This window comes from Bos taurus, chromosome 21 (assembly GCF_002263795.3).
Source record: "Bos taurus isolate L1 Dominette 01449 registration number 42190680 breed Hereford chromosome 21, ARS-UCD2.0, whole genome shotgun sequence".
Lineage (NCBI taxonomy): Eukaryota > Metazoa > Chordata > Mammalia > Artiodactyla > Bovidae > Bos > Bos taurus.
The window spans coordinates 42502818-42518229 of NC_037348.1; the positions used below are offsets into that span (position 1 = coordinate 42502818).

A 15412-nucleotide genomic window follows, 5' to 3' on the forward strand; every position below is an offset into this window, starting at 1 on the left:
CTGAAATCTTACTCTGCTAATTTTTTCAAAGTAAATGAAGAACAAAGCTTTGGGTGATTTCAATTATCCAGTGGAGAACAAGTGCTTAAATTTTTTCCTTTTTAGATAAGAAGAGTAGTTGATCTGAGAGGGACTGGTGATATTTACTCTATCTCTCCAGAGTGTTTCTGTGTGTATGTAAAATGATAAGTTGCTTATTTTCTCAAAGTTTTTTTGGTTTTGTTTTGGGTGGGGAGGGTTGGTGTTTAAAGCTGTTTCCCTGAAGGCATGGTTCCTGATCAATTTTAAAATATGCCATATTATCCTTGAGTTTTATTTTCTGCTCTTTATAGCCTTTAATTGATATATCTAAGTATTTTTAACCATAGAACTTTGACTCCCTTTTTCCATTTTCAGATTTTTATTTATGCCGAAAACTGTAGGCTTTCTTTTTCGAGAGGAGCAGATACAAAAATTAAAATGATATAAAAATTTGTTAGTTATTTGTACTGGTAAGCAGCTCACCAGTGTATTAGTATTAATAAGGAGCAAAGTTGTAAAGTTCAGACTCCTTAATTCAAGATGGATGATATAGGAGGACTAAAGAGTAAAAACAATGTCAGTTATGACAATTATCATTTGAAAACCATGGCTTCCCCCTCTCCCTGCCCTGCTTCATTTTCTTGTGTCTATATTATGAAAAATATAAATTTGAAAAGTCTTTTTTTGTCTCCAGTGTTATGTCCTGATTCTTCAGTATGATGTCCTGTTTTGAAGAAAACAGTAATATGTAAAGAATGTTAACACCTTTAAAAGCCCTGATTTGACTTTGGTTTGTACTGATACATGCCATGGTTATGAAATTTCTGATTATTTAGGAAATAATTTTTATATTAGGGTGGACACCCTATTATAGTACTTAATACTTCAACATCAAAATTCTAGCTTTGAATTGGCTTCTTGTACTTTTAGGAACTTTTAATACAAAGGTCAAAAAACGCATTTAAATGCATGGACTTTCCAACCTGTACAAGTGATGTGTGTATTAAGGCATTAGTATCGCATTTTGATGGGTCCACTCTCCAAAATTTCCTCCTCTCCTCTTTTTCTTCCTTTTTTGTATATTTTCTTTTTTTGCAAGTTTTCTGTAGTGTCCTTTTTCCTTGCCTAGGGTTTATAACTGAAAGAAGTAAGTACCTAGGTACCTCACTTAACCTATTTGGTACCATTCAGATGCAAGGGAGTGGCTGGAGGAAGTAATTTTAGTCATGCCTTTTTAAAATTAGGGAGCAAGAGACATAGAGAAATTAAACATCTATTCTGCTTTTGTCTATTAAGTTTACCTTAGAGAAATATGGAGTAGAAGGGCAGGGGTGTGGAAGAAAGAAACAGGACTTCTGCTGAAATTTTGTGGCAGATTTACTGACAAATATTTTCTAACAGATTTTTACCAAAAGGCAGTTTTGTTTTTCTTTACTGACAGACCCTAAACGTACTTCTGGTTGGAAGCAGCTGCATCATTATAACACTAAAAAGCAACCTTGGCTAACTAAAGTACCTTATGTAACATAAGAAGTAAAGAATACTTTAAATTTAAAAGCCTTTTTTATATGTTTACTGATGATGAGCCGTTTTCAATGCAGGAAATAAATCTACTCCCCAAAAGAAATTGGCCCCCAAGTTACTTCTTTCTTTTAAACATAACAAATTGGGGTAGATTTATGTTTTTGCTCATTCATTCTTTCATCTGCCGGCAGCTATTTTAAGAACTACGTGTAAGACAGATTCTGATGACCTTGGGAAAGTCACAAGACCTCAGTTTCTTCAGTGATGAAAGAAAAGACATTTTTCCACCGCCCTTTAACCACGACTCAATGCCAATGCTCAGATGAGAAATACGCCAAAAGCCCAGGGTACCTCCAAACTTGTGAAATTTCTACGTCTCCAAAAATAGACTATATTTGAGACAGTATAATAAAAGCCAGGTGACCGATGGTTCCTAAAGGTTTGCTCAGTAGTAGTGTGAGCAGGGGTCTTCTGGGCCACCTGAATTCAATCCGCCCCATGTCTCGGCATCTCGCTCAATTTCCTTAAGAATGGATTAAACCGAGGGCCTGCCTCCGTCCCTGTGCGGTGTCGACGGAGAAACGGAATCTTCTTGCTCCCATGGAGTTTTGCTTTCTGGGTGAGTACGGCACCAGGTCCCGGGCGGGTGCCGTCTAGTTGGCCAGAGATCCCAGGCAGGAAACTGGCTGCACACGCGGGAGCATGTCCCTGAGAACGAGCGTGGTGCATATATTTTCCTCTCTTGAATTCTTTAATACTCAGAAAGCGTAAGCTGATTTATCGAGAATCATTCAGTGCCCATGCGATGTTTGTAACGGCTAACATAATATCAGGTCCCTTTGCAGTACTGTGGTTTGCTCTCAGTTACGGCCAGAAACCGGAACAGAAGGAAAGGGAGAAAGCAGGGAAGGTCGGAGACGACAATGCTCAGAGCTGCATGGTCGGCAGCTTCTAAAGCGTGGAGGATGGGACGGAGGAGGAGCAGAATACGGCGAAAGGGGGAAAGCAAAGGAAAAATATTCACGCCAATGGGTAAAAGGGAAAAGGTGAGAAGGAATGGAGTAGGAGAGGGAACCAATGGATGGGAGAGGCGGAGGAAGAAGGGGGAGGGGCAGAAGCCAATGGGGGAGCCGGGACGCGAGCGAGAACGCGGCCCCGCGCACTCACTCGCTCCCTCCCTCCGGCTCCGGCGCTCGCGCCTTCCCAGGCTCCCGGGAGACGAGGGCAGGGGCGGGGTCCAGCCGGGCGCGCGGCGCGGGAGGCGTCGGGAGGTGAGGGCGGCGGGGGCGGGGGATTGTGGGGAGGGCGGTGCGGGTGCGCGCGCGCGCGCCCCGTCGAGGTTGCGCCGCCGCTCCGCCCCCGGCCGGGTGTGTGGCAGCGCGCGCGCGCGTGTGCGTTCCGGCGGTGCGCGCCGGGAGAGATGCTGAGGTAAAGTTCGGGAGAGAGGGAGAGATCCGTCAGCGCAAGGGAGCCCGAGTGGCCGCCATTACTGAACCCGGCGCGGCGGCGGGCGCCGGGGAAGGGGGGAGGGACGGGGCCGCCGCTGGTGGCGGGGAGGGAGGGAGGGTGGGTTACCCGGCCACGGGAGCCGTAGGGCTTGAGGTTTCGGGGCGTGTGTGTTGGGGCGGGCGGGGGGAGGTGGCTGAAGGGACGCGGTGCTCGGTGAGCGCGCCAGGGAAGAGAGGCGAGCAGAGAGTGGAGGAGGAGGCGGCGGCGGCGGGAGCGCTCCCCAGGAATGTCGCTGCCGCCGCCACCACCGGGGCCGCTGCCGTTGAGGAGGAGACGGAGGAGACCGACGGTGTTAGGTAGGACCTTGCGACTCCCCGCTCCTCTGGGCCTGCCCGTTCGCCCCCTCCCCGCTGGGGACCCTCCCGCCGCCCACTGCCCCGCTCGGTCGCCGCCGCCGGTTGTAACCAGTTCAAGGGGCTGGGGCCCCGCCGCCGCGGAGGGGAGCCCGGCGCCGCGCTCTGTCCTCGCAGGCCGGGGCGGGGAGCGGCTGCCGTGGGGGGAGACGGGCGGCGTGAAGGGCAGAGAGGCCGGGGGAGGGGGCGCTTTCCCCACAGGTGATGGGGCAGGGGTCGGCGGAGGCCTGGTGGTGGCCGGAGTCCTCTCCAGCCCGCCGCCCTCACTTGCCCTGGTCTCGGGTGGTGCGTGGGGGAGGAAGGTGGCGGTGTCTATTAGCCGGGCGGCTGCTGTTAACGAGTTCCACCTGGAAGGGGAGAGGTGGGGTGGGCGCATATTCGCGGAGACACAGTCTTCATTGCAAACTTGAGCGCCTTTCTGGGGGATCGGCCCTTTCACTTTTTCCCCCTAGCTCCCCCCGGACCCTGGGTTCTGTTCACCAATTTCTTGACTGCTCCTAAAGCTCGGGGTAGGATGTGAGAAGTTGCACTGCGCAACCAAAACACAAGAGTCCTAAGGGTTGGCTGCGGCTGGGTTGAGGCTTTGAAATTGAGTTTTCGCTAGAATAACCTCTAGATTTTCCCTCTGTTTCCACTGAAGAAAAGTATCGGGGTGGGGGTGGGGAACTGCGCGGGAGCGCGCGCGCACTTATCCACACATAAATACACTCACTCCCTCTCACCCTCCCTCTCCAGCGTTATTAGAAATGCAAGTGAGGTGGAGGCTCAGGGTGTAGCTGAGGCTGAAAGGTGCTCGGAAGTCTAGGCAAACTATCAGGACGTTTAGTAAAATTCCGAGAAAGTTGTAAGGAAGATGGTTATGCTTTTACAATATGATAGAAATCCGGTTTGGGCCCATGTTTAATATATGGAATTCGAATGTTTTAAGTATAGACCAAAAGAGGCATACAGATGGTGTGTACGCGCGTTTTTAAGTTTAAATTCCCATCGGTATTTGTTTTTGCATTTGTAATTGGTAGGAGACGACATCATTTTTTTAAAAGTGTTCAGGTATGAAACAGTGAAATGCGTCGCTATGTTTACTGATCTTTTCTTACGCAGTCTTCTACAGGTGTTGGGAGGGCGGGGTTTGCCGACTCCACTTAAATTCCAAAACCAGTATTCATTTTGAATATATTAATAAGTGTTTATTTCCATTGATATTCATTTCAGGGACTGTTTCTTAAATCTCCACTCAAGATGGTTCTTTTAACAAAAATTTGATCTGGATTCAACGCTTCAGAAAAGTATTTGGTTGAGTAAAATATGTTAATAAAATGTGTTTGGAAGTACTGTCAATTCCGGTTTATTCGACTTTAATGTGATGAAACTGTACACTTATTTAGTATTCTTAAATAGACATACTGACCATACCTGTAACCTACTAGGCAGTTTTCAGATTAAGATTTCGCTTCCATTTTAAATTGCTTTTTCATTTTTGGCTCTTTCATCTATTTGTTGTTTGAAATTGACCCACGTTTCTTGTATATGGTCGATCAGAGGAAGACACTGGTAAATGCAGACTACCAAAAACTTGCATAGGCCTTGGAGCATGTGATTAAACATACATGATTGAAAATCTGGGTATATCTGTGCATTTAACTTTCAAGAAATAGCACTACTGATCTAATTGACTTAAAGCAGAAATTAGAGCAGTTCAGGTGACTAGATAACAATCGATTTGGTTGTCATGTGTAGGCTGCATTTTTTTTAACCCATTTAAGCATGTATTTTACCATTCTTTGTACATTAATTACAAGAGCATTGGGGAATGGGGTGTGTTACACTTGGATATCCCAGAAAGAATTGTCACAGAATTCTGATATCTTCATCAGTTCTTTAGCACTCCTCTCCCACATTTAAATTACTTGAGCACTTTAGACATTGTATTGTAAAAGTAATGTCTTAATTCTGTCACATGGTACTTAACCTAAATGTTTTGAAACCAGGACCCCACCCCTCTCTCTTTCTGTTTGAAAAGCTGATTTAATCTATACACTTAAACTCTTTTGGAGAAAATTATTTCGACCTTGAGAGTTAAGATTTTTTAAGGAATAAAATATTGTATTTGCATTCTTTTTTTGGAATTGATATTGTGGTACAGCTTAGAATAATATTTTGTAACTCACTTATACATTGAGGAAAAAGTTATTTCTCAAGAAGACTGTACTAAACTTTTACTTTTTCATCATTAATGGTACTTAACACAAGTGTTGCTTTTAGTATTCAGTTCTTAAACATGAAATGGCATAATTGGGATTTTCTTGGTAGCTGCAGAATGTTTTGTCACAACTTAAGTTTCCATAAATATTATTTTTGAAATTTATTTGGACTGGTTTTTTCTTTGCATACCCAGAAAGTATGCAGATAATATAGTTGGCTCAAGAAGTGTTGTATAGTGTTCTGTGTTTTAGTAACATTTGTGTTCCTAAAGGATGTTTGGGGTACACCATGGGAGTTTGGTTTTGCAAAGAACTGTGAAGAAAGTTTGTAAAGTGTTCCATTATTTGGTGACTTGAGTAATCAAGCTCCTATTTGTTTAAGTGAAGGTTGTTGATAATTTTCTCAAACTAGGAAAACAAAGAAAAATATTAGTTCACTGCTTAGAATTTTAGGTATGAACTTTAATTGGTTTTCAAATTCTGTTCCTTGGATCCCTTATGGATTTTTGCTGGGTGCCTTGAGACTTCCTCTGATATCTCACCCTTAGAAACCAGGGCAGCTTTTATTTTTGTCTATTAAAAGTATTCTTCCTAAATACAAGAATTACTTTGAAAAAAAAATCATCTGTATTAAAATTTGTTTGAAAGCGTCCAGTTTGTATTCATTAATTAAGATTACTTTCATTCAGCACTTACGTGCCTGGCCTTAGGGGTACCAAGATAAGTTAGAAATATGTAGCTCAAGCTATAGTTGAAGCGGTAGTAACTTTACAGTAATAAATATTGATGGTTACAAGTACTAAGAAATGTGGAAAAGAGAACCACTGTTTTCTATCAGGGCCTCTTTGGGAAACCTTTACAGAAGAAGCATTTGAATTTGAATGTTTCGACTGCAAGTAGAACTTTGAAAGTAAGAGAGACAAAAAAGGTTTTTGTTTTGTTTTCTCTGTATTTTGGAGATTGTCCACAATTCCTTAGATTTGCAGTCAGATAAAATAGGTTGTTAATATTTGATCATGTCTGTATTTTACTCCTTAGAACTATTGGGGAAAAGTTATGCATAACTGTAATTTTTGGGTTAACATAATGACTAGTATGGTTCCCTTTGGTTAGATTTTCAAGCTTTTCATCACGAAGTTTTCATTTTTCTAGCTTCATGTTAGACTTAGTATATTCTATTATCCCTGACCAATATTTTATTGCGCACCTAGGCATTAGGGTGGAGAAGGCGATGGCACCCCACTCCATTACTCTTGCCTGGAAAATCCCATGGACGGAGGAGCCTGGGAGGCTGCAGTCCATGGGGTCTCACGGAGTCCGACACGACTGAAGCGACTTAGCAACAGCAGCAGGCATTAGAGTGAAACAAGGAAATGTTGCTCCCTTAAAAGAGCTTACAGCTTTGGTGCGAAGCTTTGGTGCTTGACGATTTAGGAATAAATGCCAGTTTAACACAGTAGAAGAGCCATATACAAAGTAGTAGATATTGATGTAAAAATTGGTGTAAAGAAATTTAAATAAAGGAGATATCCTTTTGAAGTTGCAGGATTGGGATAAGTGAGAAAAAAAGACACTGTAGACCCAAAGCATAAGGAGGTGTGGATAAATTAACGGAGAGAGTGGGGGAGGAATATAAGGTAAAAATGTACAAACTCAGTTTGTACATTGTAAGCCAAATTGAAGGATTTGGGGGAAAATATTAACACAAGGTTAATAGAAGGAGTAATGGGGAAATAAATTATCTCTACATTCCTATCTTTGTTAACTATATTTGGCATTGTCAAACAGCCTTGGAAAACTGATTCTTTGCCTTCTAATAGGGTATACAGTTTGTTCATTTTCTTCCTATTCAGTATTGTGATCCAGCATTTTATATTTCTTTCTATACTTGCCTTTTTAGAACCAAGATAATATCTCTCTTCATTTTCTTCTTTATTTTTGTTTTGGTTGACTGTTAAAGGGAAGGAGAGACAAAGATCCAGATTTCTACTTTACTATCTAAGTTTATAACTCTTGGAATACTTGTTACAAAGGGTATCACATCACATGGTCTCTTACATTATTTTCTCAAGTTTGTGATCTTGAAGTTGATGTTACTAATCTTGACTTTACCTCATTTCATTTCTGTGTTTTCACTTGTCTTGGTAATACTGTCACCTGAAACTCAAGTGTTAGCACCATCTGTTGCTGAGACTGATTAGTTTTTCTTTAAGAAACTTGACTCATTTGTTTTTTATTTCTTTTATCTAGTAGCCAGTCACCAAAGTCTTTGTCTTGAATGGCTCTTTTCAGTTCTGTGATAGTTCAGGTGCTTTCAAGCCTCTCTCTAGTGTTTGCCCATCTCTTAGGCACTGTGCCCCTGCAAATCCAATTTTGTATTTCACTTCTAATTTAGAATGGTTTCTTATTGCTCACTACAAGGTCTAACTTGTATTTGCCCTTGAAGACCTTCCATAGACATATCTTCAGAAATAAGTAAGTTTCTACTTTCTAACATGGCAACTGTACTCAGCCACTCCACAGTAATCACATACCAGGAAGAACTTTTTAAAATCCAAACCCAGTCTCTTTTTCAGAGTTTACTCAAATCCTTAAATCTATTGCAGGAGTCTGCAGATTATAGTCTGTGAGCACAATCCAGTCTGCTGCTTATTTTGTTTAATGGCTTTTTACATTTTGAAATGGTTGGGGAAACAATTTTGAATAATATTTTGTAATATGTGAAAATTACATGGAATTCTAATGTCATTGTCTATAATGATCATTTGTGTAAATATTGTCTGTGGCTTGTAGTATTTATTGTTTGACCTTTCACAGAAAAAGTTTCAAAGCCCAAATTACAAAGTATTCTAATTTGTACTGATCTTTCATTTCTTTGAGTTCTTATTACATTTATCAGTTTTATAGTGTATCGCATTGCCTATGTCTTCTCATCTGTAGTACTTGTTAAAGAGTGGGCAGTGGTTTTCAGCCTTTTTTTAAAAAAAAGCATACCTCCTTTTTAGTCTGTACCCTTTTTTTGAGATTTTTATTTGACCACTTAATGTTCCCATAAGTAAGAAAATTGTAGTTTGTTTTCCCTCCTGTGTAGCATTACAATAACGAATGGCAAATTATGCCCTTCTCCCCATGTCTCCATTCTCCAAAGTGAGAAGAAAGAACTTGGACCCGGGAAGGGAGTATATTCATAGCACTCTGGCTTAGTCAGACCACCCTCTCTGACCACCCTATCTAAATTTCTGCCATAAAGCGAAGCAAATAGTAGCTAAGCACAGTATATATTTAATGGGTTGTTTACACAGGTTGATGTAAATGAGGTGACCCTTGATTCTTCTGTTTTCACCACAGAATAAAGAAATGGACTAGGAAGGGCTGAGAATAACTTTGATACCATGTCCTCAGAGACGACATGTTGTTAGAGGAAAGTGTGGATTAAAAATAGTATTGGCAGTAAATCTGTTTGGGAATAGTTTACACCATTATGTTCTGCAGTGAAACTTTTTCAAACAATAAATACTTGAAATATCAAAAGATAAAAATGGGTAAAAAGCAGAATTACCTTTGCTGAGTAGAGTTTGGAAAGATCCCTGACTGCCGCATACTGAGACCCTTCTGGAAGTACCCTTCAGGCTTAATGTTTATAAACTCATTATTTCTGTTAATGAGCAGACTAAAGGTCTTGGGGGAAGAACTGGACTTGCTATATTAGAATATTCTGCAGTGCTATACCTTATGGATCCATAATAGTATGTGATTTTTGTTAATTGTGACTATGAATGTGACTTCAAGATTTTCCAGGATCTGAGTTTGAAGATTGATTCATTTAGTCATCAAATACTTGATCTCCCATGTATATCAGGCGCTGATCTGAGTGCTGGGAATATGATTAAAAAATAAAAAATCATCCTAACGCTCTATCCTGGATCCTACCAAGATATGCTTTCATGAAGACTAATTTATGGGAATATGACTTTAGCATTCCTTTCATCCTTAAGGTTGTATGCTTATGTGGTACAAACCTTAGTCAAAGAAAATACGGAATATGATTGGCATTAACATTGTTTACTTAACTCTTTTATATGTTAAAATGGCTTTTTCATTTCCTCTTCTAATTTTTATAGCGTAAGTTTGTATTGAGGTATACTTAAGTATATTATTAAGGTAATATTATGCCATATTCATCTTTTAGTATACAGTTGATATTTTTACTCTCAAACTTTTCTAGGTAAGTTTATCTAAGATTGTGGAATATATGATCATCTTTGGGCTTGAATCTGTCTTCTGTCTTGAATATTTGTTTATTTAAGGGATGTTTTCTTTATTTGACCTAAAAAAGATGGAGCAGGGCTTCCCTGGTGACTCAGTGGTAAAGAATCCTCCCTGGTCTGGGAAGATCCCACATGGTGCAGAGCAACTAAGCCCGTATGCCACTGCTATTAAACCTGTGTTCTAGAGCCCAGGAGCTGTAACTACTAAAACCCTGTGTGCCTTAGAGCCTGTGCTCTGCAATAAAAGAAGCCACTGTAACAGGAAGCCTGCACACAAAAATTGGAGTATTGCCCCCACTATCTGTGACTAGAGAAAAACCTGTGAAGCATCAAAGACTCAGCACAGCCAAAAATAAATATTTTTTTAATTAAAAAAAAAAAGAATGTAATTACAAAGCTGCTTCTGTATAATTAGATCTTTGAAGTGTACTTTTCTGTAGTAAATGATTGTGATTTTAAAAAATATTAAGTGTAAAAAATAAAAATTAGGGGATTATTCTGACTGAATACAGGCATACTTTGTTTTATTGTGCTTTGCAGATCCCGAGGGTTTGCACATTGATAGTTTTTGGCAACCTTGTGTAGATCAAGTGTATAGATGCCATTTTTCCAACAGTGTTATTTTTTGATTAAGGTATGTACATATAGACATAAAGGAAGCACAGTTAATAAACTACAGTATAGTGTAAACTTTCATATGCATTGAGAAACCAAAAAATTTGTGTGACTCACTTTATTGTGTATTTGCTTTTTTGTGGTGTCTGCAACCAAACATGCAATATCTCCAAGGTATACCTGTACATTATTATAGACCATAGTTAGTCTTTATTCTGATAGCTTAATTTTTGACAAAAATTTTGGAACCTTGAATATATGTATATTTCCTCCATAAATAGCTTTATGATGTCTTTTAGATTAATAAATGGCAACCCACTCCAGTGTTACTGCCTAGAGAATCCCAGGGACGGGGGAGCCTGGTGGGTTGCCATCTCTGGGGTCGCACAGAGTCGGACACGACTGAGCGACTTAGCAGCAGCAGCAGCAGCAGCACTTATTTAGTAAACCTAACATGCTTTACTTTTTACTTTTTTTAACCAGGGAATTAAGAACATTTGATTGTAGTATTTATTAGGCTTCATACATTTATTGAATAGCTACTATGTGGGAAGGACTATTTGGGGCTCTTGGAATATGATGATGGAATGAACAGGTTTGTGCATTTGTACATCTTTTTAAACCTAGAATGGGGTGGGGAGAGGGGTAGAGTTAATGACAAATAATAAAGAAGTTGTAAATTAGGATAAGCAAAGGAGAATTTGGAGATTGTTAGGGAAAGTAAGGGCAAAGGTAGGAACATGTTTAGCTTGTTCAGGATTCTTCACTGTGACTGGAATAGAATGAGGAATGGGGAGAATAAAATGGGAATAGGTCAGAGAGTAAGATATGGTTAAAGAAGGTAGATCTTGTAGTAAGCCATTGAAAAGACTTTGCTTGTACTTTTTTGGAGACACGGGACAGTTTTAACCTCAAGAAAGGAACGGTCTTACGTATGTTTTAAAAGAAATAGTCTGGCTGCTCTGTGAACAGACTGAGGAAGAGGAGCAGGAGTGGAAGCAGAGAAATTAGTTCAGAAGCCTTTGGAGGAATGAAGAGCCAGAGATGAGAATGGAATGAGATCAGATTTATAGCAATAAAGGTAGTGAAAAGCAATGATTTCTGAATGTATTTTGAAGATGAGGCCAGCAGGAATTTTCCTGACAGCATATAGTAACTTATAAGTGTAAAATATTTTTTAAAATATACTTTTTATTAATTCATGAGTGCAACGGTTTTGTGAAAAGTTACAAAATTTAGTTTAAATCCAGAATTACTAAGACTCTTTCAGTTGACTAGATTCCTTATAGAGCTTAAAAAAAATTTTTTTTTATTTTTGCAGAAGGCCACTTCATGTTATTAAAACTCCATTAAAAGGATCATGTTGTGTTTGAATGACTTAAAACGTCTCAAAACTTAATTGTAGAGATAGCTTCATTTCAGCACAGTTGTCCAACTTAAAGATTATACATTGTTGTTAATTTCTGTAGAGATACTTATTCTAAACATTTCCTTGAAAGTGTATAGGATAATCTTAAAAGCACGAGGAGAAATTACATTGCAGGTTATTACAAGTAGCACTAATGCTTAAGAAGGGCTTCCCTCGTGGCTCAGTGGTAAAGAACCTGCCTGCCAATGCTAGAGACATGGTTGAATCCGTGGGTCGGGAAGATCTGGAGAAGGAAGGAAATGGCAACCCACTCCAGTATTCTTGCCTGGGAAATCCCATGGACAGAGGAGCCTGGTGGGCTACAGTGCATGGGGTTGCAAAAGAGTTGGACACGACTTAGTAAACAACAGTGACAGTGCTTAAGAAGGTAAAGATTGGTCATCAAGAGAGTCAACCCTGTAACTGTGAATAGGTCATTATTGCTTTTTATCTTGGTTTCTTTTTTTTTTTTTTTTTTTACAAAGATTAAGTTATGTCAAAAATAGAAAAGCTATGTCTAGATCGACATAGTCAAGTATTAACCATTAAAAATACTTGAAAGGAGTTTTCAAATTGAATCTAACAGCCTGCCTGTAGACATTGGCCATTAGCTTGTTAGTGGGAAATTTTAAAAAGGCATTCTTTTTTTCTCAGTACAAAAGAAAAACTACCTTGGTTAGTTAATAGTGTGCAATTTTGACTTGAATAGTGAGGGCCAGTGGATTAATTACATAAACTATCCAAGTGTCTGAAAGTAAATTTCCTTATAAACCTGTACAGAAAGTGTAACTTTCTTCCTTGAGGTAGTTATACCATACTCACTCAAATGACAAAATCTTTTCAAGGACAAGATGACAATAGTTTTCTAGTCTAGGGTTTCTGAAACTTTTTTAAAATCTGAAAATACTTTTAAACTAAAGCTTCTGAATTAAGTAAACCTGTAAATCAGATAGGCACTGCTCTGGTGAAGAGTTGGAGAGAGCAACTATTTATTTGTCCAGCATTCTTTCCTACCTCTAGATAAATGAATTTTCTCACCAGAAAATCACTATATGGTGACTCATGACAAAAACTCTGGATCTGACTTCAAAAGGCCAGCAGGTAGCCTGCCTGAGAACATTGTTACTAGAAAGAACGTGGATGTTCTTTACTGTGTCTTAGTGGTAGTTTACTGTGAATTTGGTCTGTAAACCACACATGTCACACAAAGCTACCTTATTTTTAATTTGAACTTTAATATTTGTAAGTCAGAGACTGCCACTAATTAGGATGTGTCAGAGCCTTAGTACTGAAAATTTGTCAATACAATAGAGTTTTATTTCTCTGTTAAATAAAAAGCCTTCTAGTTTTCAATGACTGATAAAAGGATGAGGACTTCATGCTTCCATTCACCTTACTTTTAACGGCTTTTTCTTTCTGAAACTTTAAAAATTCATTTTGTGGTAGTGTTTTTATTTTGACTTTTATGCTGGATAACTTTAGATAGAAAAGTGTTTCAGTCTTCTGAGGTTTATGCTCTAGGAGAGCATGAATGATTCTTTTAATGTGTTTGGATAGGTATTTGTAAAATATATTAACCAAGATGTAACCATTATGATAAGGATTAGATTTGTAGTTGAAAATTTTCCACAATACTCAGGTCCATATAACATACTGTTACTTTTCTATTGAAAATTTTGTGTCTCTTAAACTGGAAAGCAGGGAACAGTCTTTCATTGCTTTGAATTGCTCTTAATTTTCAGAATAGATGTTTGTCCACCAGAGTTAATCAAGAGCTCTGCGTAGGTCTAGTGTTTGTAGAATTCAATGTAAAAATTCCCCAAAGAAATCGCTGGTTATGTTTTCTTTTGGTACACATTTAAAAGGATATCGTCTGCAATTTTTTGCTTGTTTAGTAAGAAAGAAAGAAAGATAGACTTTGTATTCTGCTGTTTGAAGGGTTTTTTTTTTTAATCATTTGTTATGGAATCACCATGCTATTTTCACAGACTAATTTCCCTTTTTATTGCTCTTTATAATTTTGTTATCCAGTTAGTTGACTGTTTTCTTTTCAGTAAATATCCATTAAGTAGCCCAATTGTTCTTTTCTGTGGTTTAAGTAAAGAATGTTAAACTTGATGCTCAGTGCAAATATTCAGTTTGATCACATTAAGATTTTAAAATTTTTTTACTTGATAAAAGAGAGTTAATAGGATTGAGTGGGACTGCCCTAATTTCTTACACTGCTAGTTATTGTATGTACTGCTCTTGGATAAATACTGGCAAATCACCAGCCTGAACACGTCATTTTTTAATAAATCTTCAACAGCTTCCTTGATTGCAACAATCAAATCTTAAAAACAGAACTTAATATTTATTAAGCATTTTTTCTTTGCATTTAACATTAACAAAGAAAAACTTAGTTCTTAAATTTGTTTAGATAGGCAGCTCCATTTTATACATTGGGGAACCGTGTCTCAAAAGATTTAGGGTTTTACTGTTGTTGTAAACTAATAAATGTTAGGAATTTAATTTGAAGTCATTTCCATTTACTCATGATTTTCTACTACTGATTTTGGTGCTTCAACATTATTTTACACAAGTGAACCTAATATTTTGCTTGAGTGTTTGGTGGCTGATACAGTTAAAATCAGTATTTCATTGAGGTTGCTAGGATAAACTTAGATAATACAAGAATAAATCTTGATATTTTATTTTAAAATATTAGAAATACAGTAAAAATTTTAAATTGCAAGAATAATTTCTTTTTACCATTAGTATAGCAGATGTGGACTATAATCTTAATAGATATTTACTTGCAATTTTGAGGGTAGTGGAGAAACCACGTATTTGGGGCAAATAGTGGTTATTTTCTGACCTTTTATTTTTTTTCCCCTCATGGTCTTTATGATCTTGTATTTTGTCTGGATTGAAGATATTTTTCATATATGTTGATGTACATGACTGGATATTTTCCTTGTGAAATTTGGTATAGTAGAAATTATGTATTGCTTTTAATTAAACCTCAAAAGAATGTGAAGAGTCTCCAAATAAAACCATTATAAGAGACTAATTCATTGTTTCCACACAGATAAGCTGAATTAAATTACGTGCAAGTCTTATGGGTTATTTGTTGTTGTTTTTATATCAAATAATTCTAAAAGATTGTCTCAGATATATAATCTTAAAATTCTTGAGCTTTGTGCTACTCAAAATACGATCTGGGAGCTTTTTGTAAATACTCTGAGAGGAAATAAATGCAGGAATCAAGAACATTTAGAAACAGTTTGGCAGTAATTTTTTGTCTCTTGAATCTAGTAAGAAATTGGGGCCTACATTTTTTAAAAGATTTCATTCAGATTAAAAATTTCATTGTGTTTTTAAAAATTGACTTGCGTATATGAAATAAAAATTGGTCCTTAGTTTGAGAAGTGTTGATCCAGTTAATCACTGTAACAATTTGTATTAACTGTTCATTTTTTCCTTTTTCTTGTTTACGTATATGAATATATTTAATTGGTTTTGTATATAATA

General features: G+C 38.3%; 1 protein-coding gene across 3 annotated transcripts in view; it reads left to right on the forward strand.

Annotated features, from left to right (window-relative positions):
- Positions 1–2938: 2938 nt before the first annotated feature.
- Positions 2939–15412, forward strand: part of ARHGAP5 (Rho GTPase activating protein 5) — a 79287-nt gene continuing 66813 nt past the window's right edge. For 2 of the 3 annotated variants that reach the window (XM_024982060.2, XM_024982064.2), the window contains exon 1: positions 2939–3350. The gene's annotated coding sequence lies outside the window, so the exon portion shown is untranslated. The remainder of the gene's footprint in view (positions 3351–15412) is intronic. The other variant, XM_024982061.2, reaches the window with a different exon arrangement.